At 41.6% G+C, this 10,950-nt stretch overlaps 1 long non-coding RNA gene across 1 annotated transcript; it reads right to left on the bottom strand.

Annotated features, from left to right (window-relative positions):
- Positions 1-1,930: 1,930 nt before the first annotated feature.
- Gm39205 lies at positions 1,931-10,364 on the bottom strand. The gene is made up of 4 exons (XR_878955.1): positions 10,333-10,364; positions 7,167-7,425; positions 5,942-5,966; positions 1,931-3,699 (listed from the first exon to the last, which is right to left on the bottom strand). It is a non-coding gene; the product is annotated as a predicted gene, 39205 (long non-coding RNA).
- Positions 10,365-10,950: the final 586 nt, after the last annotated feature.

The raw sequence follows: 10,950 nt of genomic DNA, 5'->3' as shown, positions 1-10,950 counted from the left end.
TGTGTATTTTTTTACTCTTTTCTTTTATTGCTTTATTGTATCTGTTTCTTCCCCCAATTATGTGTATGCATGTGTACCTCTGTGTGGACATGTGCACATGAGTGCCGGTGCCCTTGGAGATCAGAAGAGAGTACTGCAGCTGCAGAGGTTCTGGTCCTCTGTGAGAGCAGAACTCGCTCCTCCACAGAGGTGCCTCTGGTTCCAACTTGATCCTTTCCTTATGTTTCTATGTTTTCATCAGTTTATGTTCATTGAGTGACATGGTGGGCCAGTCATAACATTTTCACACGCATACCATGTGTTTTGACCACACTCACAGGCTCACCCCTCCCACATTAGTACTACAGAGACTGTCAGTTTATGCAGAACTCATGCTAACAGCCTCGGCCATTCCAGTTTCACTTTGGTGCCACTAAAGTGAGCATTTTTTTACTTTCTTCCTGGTTCCTTTGGGGTTTGCAGTGCACTTTTCTCTCAAGAGTTTATTTTCAGACAGGGCATCGCTATACAGAGTGCTCGAGAACTACCAGCCATATCTTTGCACCCAAACCATACCATGTACTAGAGCTGCCACACATTTCAATTCTGCACGTGTTATAATGTTCCAGCACTTTGTCACTTTTAACAGTTGCATTTTAAAGAGACTTAAAAATTTAAAAGAACAATAACATTTATTTAGAAGATCCAAATTTTTCTGTGGAATCACTTTTATTTTTTAGCCTAACAGACTTTCTTTTCATTTCTTATAGTGCTAGACTTATGATTAAAGATTCACACAAATTTTATGTATATGAAGTGTTTTTTTAAAAACACCACCCCACCAGATTATGCCCTTCATTGTTTTTATGTGATGTCTGCTTCTCATCTTTCCCCATGGGCTAAATCGAGCTCGGCCCTCCCCCACGCCCACCTAAACTATGTGGTGAAGTCCCAATGCCAATGTGTCTGTTTTGGAGATGAAGTTCTGGCACAGTAACTGGGCTTAAATAAACCTCATGAGGTTGTGGTTCTGATTGTATAGGATTGGTGGCTTTGAAGGAAGGGAAATACATCCCTCCCATGTCTCTCTGTGTATATACTGAGAGCACAGTTAGAAGGCAGGCCATGTGTTAGCCAGAAGGTAGCCTCCACCAGAACCCAAGTGTGTTAAACCCCTCAGTTCAGACTTCAGCCTCCAAGGAAAATCAGTGTCTGTTGTCCTGGTTGCCCAGTAGGTGGTGTTTGTTATGGCAACTTTTTGAAGGCTATTCTTCTAGTTCCCACATTCTTGTTTTCTTCAGTGATGTCTATGATTTTATTATTTCTAGTGCTTTATTATAGCCTGCTCTCAGGGCTAGCTTCAGCTGTCAACTTGACACACAAACCTACAGTCACCTTGGAGGGAACCTCAACTGAAGAATTGCTCAAATTGGCCTGGGGCTATGTTAGTGGGGAATTTCCTTCCTCCCTCCCTCCCTCCCTCCCTCCCTCCCTCCCTCCCTCCCTCCCTCCCTCCCTCCCTCCCTCCCTTCCTTCCTTCCTTCCTTTCTTCCTTCTTTCCTCCCTTCCTCCTTCTTTCTCTCCCTCCCTCCCTTCCTTCCCTCCGTCCTTCCTCCCCCTCTCTTTTTCTCTTTCTTAATTAATTTTTGAGATTACAGCATTTCTTCCTTCACTTCCCCAAAGTGTTACTCTCATTGCTCTCTTTGAAACACACACACACACACACACACACACACACACACACACACACACACACACACACACACAGTTAGTCTGTACAGTGTTACTTGTATGTATGTTTTCAGGGCTGATAATTTGATATTGGATAACCAATTGGAATGCTCTTCCCTGGGGAAGACTATCTCTCCCACACTCAGCAGTCATTAGTTGCCTGCAAATCTTTGTGTAGGGTTGAAAATGGACTTTCCTTCGTCCACTTGAGCATGGCTAGTGTTATTGTTCCCGTTTAAGTCATGTCTAGGCAGTTGAGTCAGTGAGATTTTATGCTTGTTGCTTCTGACATCACTAGTGTTACACCATGTGTGCTTCTTACAGTAAACTCCCTATTTCTTTGGCTATTAAGAGTAGTTCCATTTACTTCTTCCACAGTGATACCTGAACCTTAGGTTCAAGTTTTGTAGATGTATCTATTGGACCCGGACTCCACAATTTTACGTTTTTATTATTTGTGGTTTTCTGTAATGCTCTCTGTTGCAAAGAGAAGTTTCCTTGATGAGGGGTGACTATACTTACCTGTGGGTATAAGGGCAAATATTTATAACATGGTTAGAGATTGCACTGGTTAGTAAAGTGGTGGTTGCTGGTTCCCTTCCATGATCCATGACTTTACCAGCCTTGGGTGGTTGGCTAGGTTTCCAATACCAGTCATGATTTCCTTCTTGTTGAATGGGTCTTAAGTTCGAGAGGCACTGTCTACTACCAAGGTATTTATGTGACTACTACATGCTGATGGTTATTGTACCCTGGTAGGTGTGGTTCTTAGGTGCCACAGCCAGCTAGGGCTGTTGATTGGTTCCCTCCTTTGGACGCTCGAATTACACCTTCTGGTCATGAGAGCTCGTCCTCAGGGGTGAGGCATTCAGGTCAGTTACAGTTTAGGGGCCTCTGGATCTTGTGTCTGAAGTGCATGTGTCTTCAGCAATAGGAACTTATCTTCCACCTCTGTGGTACAACCAAGTGCAATAGCCTGTCTGGGGAGTCCTTGGCCATCCCTGACCAACAGCTCAGAAGAGAGCCATCTCAAGAGGGATGTTTTCTTGAATACTTGTAAGAGGGCCTATCGCCCTGGGGGTGGTGCCGGTCCTGGGCCAGGGCTGTAGAAGAAAGGTAACTGAGCAAGAAAGGCACAAGCCAGCCTGAAGCACTTCTCCATGGCTTCTGCTTCAGTTCTTGCCTCCAGTTTCCTGCCTTGAGCTTCTGTGCTGACCTCCCTCAATGATGAACCGTACGTACGTGATGAAAAAGCCCTTTCCTCCCCAAACTGCTTTTGGCTGTGATGTTTATCACAGCAGCAGACAAGCAAGCTAGAGTGGGTGCCTTTCTGTGCTTCCCTTCACGTCTTCTGCTTGGGTTTGGCGAGCTTCTTGAATCTCAGTTTAGGTTCCTCAAATTTAGAGACTTTTAAAAATAAACTTTAGCAAATTGTGGTTATTGTTTTCTAAATCAAATTTCCGTTCCTTCTTCAGCCTACACTGTTTTGCAGGAGTGAAGGGGAATTGCAGATTCCAGTGTGTTGAGCAGCTTGGCCCCACCCTACCGTTTACTCATACTCTTCACATTGTCCACTCCCCGCCCCTGACTTTTTTGTGAATGATTACCAAAGTTTAAGTCGACATTTTTTTCATTTGCAATATCTTCGGCACTGTTAATCCCATTCACAGTGATTTTCCACAGTATTTATATTTTATCCCTAAAGGCTCTATTTGGGTCATTTCTTGTTTTTCCATTTCTTCCTAATAATGTTCACATCTCTATCTTCTTGAAAGACACAGTATTTTCTGTTGCAACAGATCTCAATTTTCTCATTGTTCTGCAGGCTGGAAGACTGAGATGAGGGTGGAGGGTGGTGACCTGCAGGCCTGGAGGTTTGGTACCTTCTTCTCCTGGCCTTGTAGAAAGCTGTCTTGTCCCCATGTGTTCACTGGTCTTTCCTCTGTGTCTGTGTCTGTGGGGGTCCCCCGTAGGGCCAGGTTTCTTCAGCTTTCAAAGACACCAGTCAGAATGGATTAGGACTCTGTAACATCCTTGTTTTAACTTATTTATCTGTTAAAATATTCTGTATCTGAATTCAGTCTCATGCTGTTGTACAAGGACAGGTCAGGATGGGGATGTCGGGATGGGCGAGGACAGAGAGGAGCACAGTGCAACCCTGGCAGTGATTGAGTTAGAATTCTTTTTCTCCCTTCTAAAGGTCCCCCCCATCAATGAAGGGTTTCTCTCCTACCCCCAGCTGCTTACCAGCTCAGGGCTACATCATCAGTAAAACTCTTTTCACATTTAATACATTTCCTAATCTTTTTTCCTAATCTTTCTCCTTCCTATAAGGATATCTATAACCAGTATAGCTATGTATAACCTATATATAGCTATAACTTATGAGAGATATTTTGACACTTTTCTTTTTTCAGGTAAGGTCTCAATCTGCCCTAGGCTAACCTGGAATTTAGCTTCCTAGGATGGCCTTGAACTTGGGATTTTCTATACGTAAAGTATTTTAATGGGTAATTTAGTGTTCTTTACCAATCTTATTGATCTATATATTCAGTTTTTAAAATTTTTGTTTTTGAGACAGGGTTTCTCTAAAGCCTTAACTAACTTCATAGACCAGGCTGGTCTCACAGAGATCCACCTGCCTCTGCCTACTGAATTAAAGGGTTAAAGGCATGTACTACCACATGGCTTTATTTTTGTGGTTATATTTTTGTCCACTTTCACATTTCTTTAAAATTAGAAGGCAAATCTGATTAATATAATTAATTCTATTGTGTTGAGAAACTGAAGTCTTTATGTTGCCAGGACAAAGGGTTATTTGCCACCAGTCCTCAAGGGAATGGCCAGAAATTAGCCCCCTAGTGAAAATATTAAAACTTATCATTGAATTCATCCTAAATTGAGGAAAGCTGTTCTTTGGCATAATTAGGCAAAAGCTAAGATTAGGTCAGTAGATATAAAAACTGTCTCTTAAAAAGAGTAAAATTTTCGGATATCAATGTTTTTCTTCTGCCTTGGTGTATGCGAGTTACGGTTGTTACTCCCAGAAAGTGTCTTACTGTCTCCTCTGCTAGTGTTTGTGTCTGTCTGTCTCACTGAAAGGGATTTGAGTATGGATTGCTTCATTTCAAGCTTTCACTTGCGCATGCCTGGCATAGCTTTTAAAATGACAAAGGTAGAATTTCCTATCTCGGTTAGTATCTAGTAAGTACTCAGAACTTGCAGGCACGTTCTAAATTGTTTAGTGAAAGGGAAGCCACAAAAATCTTCCCTTTTGCGCAAAACCTTATCACTGGTTACTTGAGATGAAAATATTTGTGGATCGCTTGTTCGGCGGCATCTCCTTTAAGGGAGAGAATTTGTCTTGTTTATAGCCAAAGGCCATGTTACACATAATAAGTTCAGCAAATCTTTGTAGAAATGAGAGCAGAGGTGGCTGGTTATGTTCAGAGATGAATAGAAATTCCACAGCTCACTTATTGGAATAACTCAGAGCTCAGATGAACTTCTGGTCATATTTGAATAAGTGTCTCCTGCATACTTTGCTACAAAGACAGTCCAAATGATAAAGGGCCACCTGAGACACTGAGGCGTACAGCTGACACAATCGAGTCGGGGCCCATCAGTAGTGGCTTATTAAACTCTAGATGCCCAGCCTGAAAAGGGTGGGGTTCTGGCAAAAGACTGGTTTTTCTGAGGTGAAGTAATTTTCACCTCAAGCAAAGCATTTATTGTAAGTAGCATGGGTTGTCTTGATGCATGAAATAACCCACCTACGTTCAAACTCTACTCCATAAGCAAGTCTTCCTTTTACATTTTGTGATGTTATATTTCATGTTTGAAATTTACAAACATTTGTTCACTTAAAATATTTACTAAGTCTGGCTGTCAGCATTTCATTATTGCTGTATCCTTAGCGTTTTTACAACCTTTCAAATTTAAGAAGGTATTCAGTTAAGTCAGTCTCTCTCTTTCTCTCTCTCTTTCTCTCTCTGTATGTGTGTGTGTGTGTGTGTGTGTGTGCACACGTGTACATGCATGTGTGCATGCATGTCTACCTGCCTGCTTTCCAAAGATATCAGACACAGATATTGTTTCTTGATAGTCATTATCTCTTGTTAGGGTTTCAGAATCATCACATGATGAAAAGGAAATGAACTCTATATGAGGATTGAAAAACAGTTTACAACAATGAGCTTTAAAGGTCCAAATTTTCAGGGCTAGAACTTACCTGTAGGCAAAACCTGTGCTGTATGCTTTGTGAAAAAAAAAAAGAAGCTATTAGCTGTATGTCTCTGAGCACTGTGTTAATGTACGAGTGTCGTTCTGATAACTTCTTGGTCATCAGTATAAATGAGCAGAATGACTTCTGCATTGAGTTTGTTATGAGTTATCTGTAAGTGATATCATCTTACTTACATAACAGAGATGACCTTCACCGGACTTACTGTACTTAAAGTGAATAGCTTCCTTTCTCAGACAGGATAAATGCTGAGGTTATATACTTAATATTTTCAAAAACACTCTTTTTGACAATACTCAATTAATATTAATATTGGAGTGTCATTTTCCCCCTTAAACTCTGTGTTACTTTCTCACAGCTCCAGTGAAAATTGATTTAAAAACAAAACAAGTTTCTCACTTAGTCTATAAAAATCATAGCCATAAATCACATTGATATACATGATGAGACATGTAGACTTTTTAAATTACAGAAAAATCAGGATATTATCTGTAGTCACGTAGCGTATTTATCGAGGACTGAACACAGGCATCTTGATATCCAGTCCCTTTTTTGTGACATAGAAATAAAAATCTATGAGCTATTTTTGTAACTAACTTTGAACTTACCCCCGAGATTCTATAGTTATATTATTGGGGGTGACTAGTAAATAGTTGGGGGGAGTGAGTGAAGTCCTGAGCAAATGTGTACCCTTGACATGAGCAAGGCCATGCAAGGCCACCAATGCCTCCGACGCCTGGGGATGGCGAGGCCTTCCTGTGGTCAGGCTCAACGGAATGACAAGAACTCTCCCTGGGCCAAATATGGATGTTGATGAACAGTAGACCTTCAGCTAAAACCAGAATGTACAGAAAGTCTGACCACAGGTTCCTCCTAATGAATGCAGCGTAAGACTTCTCCCCTACCAAGACCCCCCCCTGAGATCAGCTAACTCTTCTCCTTGTTTCTGTTGCACAGGATGAATAGGCCGGTTTTCTGGGCTGCTGCTGGCAGACTCCATCTGAGACATGGACCACCCAAACCCAGGTTTACATGACTTGTGTCTGTCACTTCTTCATTCCCTGTTGCTCGAGTCAGACCGAGCCCAAAGCGGGCTGCAGCAGTCACGTGACCTTTTCAGCAGCCAGTTATATTAGTGCACAGTGTACGGTGATTAAGCAAGCACAGGTTTACATAAAAGATTTCAAATTAGCGTCAAAGACACGTAGCATACCTTAAGGTTTGGCTCTGAAATAGACCTTGGTCTTCAGTCTGTGGTGCCACTGGGAAGCAACGCAGTCTTTAGTGGGGAGAGACTAATGGAAGGAATATGTGTCTCCTGTGTTTGCCTCTGATGACAGCATAGGGAGCCTGCCTCTTCCTTTTGTTGTCTTTGCTTTCCAGCCATCCTGAGGGGGGACAGCTTCCTACTGTGATGGTCTGCATGGCACAGCCCCCAGAGCAGCAGAGCCAGCGGAGGCAGACTGAAATCACTAAAATCAGAAGCCAAGTCAAGTCTGTCCTCCCTTTAAGTTACTTGTATCAAGTAGAACGGCAGCTGTCAAGCACATACCATAGGGTAACTTACAAGCAGTTCAAACTAAATGTGTGTACAGGCAAAACTACCCAAAGAGAAGCTTAAAGGGGGCTGTTGCTGCACTGCTACTTGAAATCTAGGTAGGATCAAGGCCAGATAAACCGTGTCCATAGTATAATGAGTTTTAAAGTTCTCCAGCTATAAGCTCAACTTAGTGATTGAGTAAAAAAAAAAAAAAAAAAAAAAAAAAACTATACAATTATTTCAAAAGATGGTTCTGTTATTTGATATATATATTTTTGCATTTGGCATGGTTCCTTTAAAATCATTTTTTAAAAACTATTATTTTTAAAGTAGGGTACAATTTACTTTCTTCATTCCATTATCTACACACACACACACACACACACACTGATGACAAGACCAAAGCAAACCATGAAATGATGGTCACCTGCCATGGCATGTGGCTCTGGGATTGACCTGATTGAGGTGCCAGGAATGAAGGTCTTCATAGGGGCACAGTGAACACTTCACTGACTTCCTCTCCAGCCTCTACATTCGTTGTCTTGATTGCACTAATAGCTCCATATGCCAAAATTTATCAACTTTTGTACTTTAAGTAGGTGTGGGTAATTGTATGTTAATTATACTTCCATAAAGCTGTTTTCTGTTTGTCTTATAGTACTGGGGACTGAACCAGAGAGCTTGCACATGCTAGGAAAGCATTCTAGCACTCGGCAATGTCCCCAGACCCAGAGTCTCATACATAGCCCAAGCTAGCCTCAAATTCATGATCCTCTTGGATCACCCTCTAAAAGTGCCATGTTTTTAGGAGTAACCACATGCCTGACAATAAAGAAATATATATGTAATATATAACATATAGCATATAACATATAATATAATACATAATATATATGGTGCAACAATTGCAAGTCTGCTTCTGTGTATTACTTAGACGGCTTCAATTATTCACTGATGTGTCAACAGTGCTAGCGTGTGTCACTGTCATCAAGCTCTCGAGTGGCTCAGTACCTTCCATTTCCAGAGGGCATGCTCTCATGGGAAGCACTGAAATGCACTTACAAGTCAAAACACAATTGTAATGAATTAGTCCCATGTATGTTTTAACCACTAAATACCTTTTGTGCTGGCGCTTTTCTCTTAACTCCAGCTGTTTCTGAAAGGAGGAAAATTAACACTCACCTGTGCTGTGGCACTGAGACGCTGAAAAACACTAAACCTAAAGACAAAATAATCTACCTCAAAAGAGAAAAACCAAAAGGCAATTAGATGTATAATTGTGTCAGTCTGGTTTGGGGCCATAAACTGGATTTCTTCTGCCTTTAAGAATGGTGTATTGGGTATTCTAAGCCTGGGACCAGAGAATTCACTTAGCAGTTAACAGCACTTGCTGCTCTTGCAAGGAACCTGGATTTGGTTCCCAGCACCCACATGGCAGCTTACAACTATTCATAACTCCAGTTCCAGGAAACATGACACCCCTTCCAACCTCTGTGGGCATCAGGAATGCACATGATGAACTTAAATACACGCAGGCAAAACACTCCCATACAAGACATCACTCTTTAAAGTTAGCCTCAGCCTGACAGAGAAGGTGAACGTTCTGACTAGTTTTAGGTCAACTTGATACAATCTATAGTCTTCGGAGAGGAGGGAACCTCAATAGAGAAAACACCTCCATAAGATCCAGTTGTAAGCAAGCCTGCAAGGGATTTTCTTCATTAGTGATCAATCGGGAGGGCCCATTGTGGGTGGTGCCATTCCTGGGCTGCTGGTCCTGGGTTCTATAAGAAAGCAAACTGAGCAAACCATGGGGAGCCAGAAAGCAGCACTCCTCCATGGCTTCCCATCAGCTTTGCTTCCAGGTTCCTGCTCTGTGTGAGTTCCTGTCTAGATTTCCTTTAATGATGAAGTGGGTATGTAAGGCAAATAAGCCCTCTCCCTCCAACTTGCTTTTGGTCATGGTGTTTTATAACAGTAATAGCAACCCGGACCAAGACAATGAGTGACCCCTTTCCATGTTACCAAGCCTTGCATGTACATGGTGGTGTGTGGTAGGTACATTGTAAGACAAGGCAGGATAGAGTTCACTGATGGCCATGGAACCTGGGACAAGTCCCCTACTGGAATGAAGTTCTGGAAATCAAGACAACGAATGTAGAGGCTGGAGAGGAAGTCTGTGAAGTGTTCACTGTGCCCTTATGAAGACCTTCATTCCTGGAGCCCCAGTCAGGTCAATCCCAGAGCCACATGCCATGGCAGGTGACCATCATTTCATGGTTTGCTTTGGTCTTGTCATCAGTATACCTTTTTGGTTGTATGCCTCAAGTTTATTAAAATATCTTACTACCCTTTTCATTTGGTTCCTCTCTCTCTCTCTCTCTCTCTCTCTCTCTCTCTCTCTCTCCTGAGTTTGATAGCTTTCTACTCATTCTCTGCAAATCCTTCATAAGATATCATAAGATGAACAATGGCCAACAAATATGTCTATGACTTACTCCCAAGGACCTGTGCTCATGCTATCTTTTATGCAAGAAGAGATTTTTCGTGTGCATGTATGTGGTTTGGTCCTGGGAATGGAACTCGGGGTGTCACAGATGTTAAGCAAACTCAACATCACTGAGCTATAACCCTCAAAACCTGACAATCTTTATTTTTAAAAGCCTGCTATTTTTGGTTGTGATCCTAGCCTTTAACGGCTGAGCCGTCTCTCCAGCCTAGATAAAGACTCAACAAAGAAAGAATTTCAGACCAATTTCTATTATGAAATTTGATGCAAAAAATACTCAATAAAATACTTTCAAACTGAACCAAGAAACACATAAAAAACATTATTCACCTTTATCATGTAGGCTTCATCCCAGCGATGCAGGAATAGGTCAATATATGAAAATCCATCAACATAATCCATCATACAAACAAACTGAAAGAAAAAAAATCATTAGATGCTGAAAAAGCCTTTGACAAAATCCAACACCCCTTCATGATAAAAGTCTTATATCAGGAATACAAGGCATATACCTAAACATAATAAAAGCAATATACAGCAAGCCAATAGCCAAAATCAAATAAAATGGAGAGAAACTTAAAGCAATTCCACTAAAATCCAGGACATGACAAGGTTGTTCACGCTCTCCCTACCTATTCAGTATAGTACAGAGGTATCTTGAATGGCCAAGAAGCACTTAAAGAAGTGTTCAACATCCTTAGTCATCAGGGAAATCTCAGACCATTGTACACCTGTCAGAATGGTTAAGATAAAAGACCTCAAGGGATCGCACATGCTGTCAAGGATGTGGAGCAAGGGGAACACTCCTCCATTGCTGATAGGAGTGCAAACTTGTACAACCTCTTTGGAAATCAATTTGTCAGAAAATTGGGAATAATTCTACCTCAGCTGTATCACTCCTGGGCATATGCCCAAAAGATGCCCCACTATACCAAAGGGACACTTGCT

This window comes from Mus musculus, chromosome 8, assembly GCF_000001635.26.
Source record: "Mus musculus strain C57BL/6J chromosome 8, GRCm38.p6 C57BL/6J".
In the NCBI taxonomy this organism is placed as follows: Eukaryota; Metazoa; Chordata; class Mammalia; order Rodentia; family Muridae; genus Mus; species Mus musculus.
This window is presented reverse-complemented; position numbering and strand designations above follow the sequence as displayed.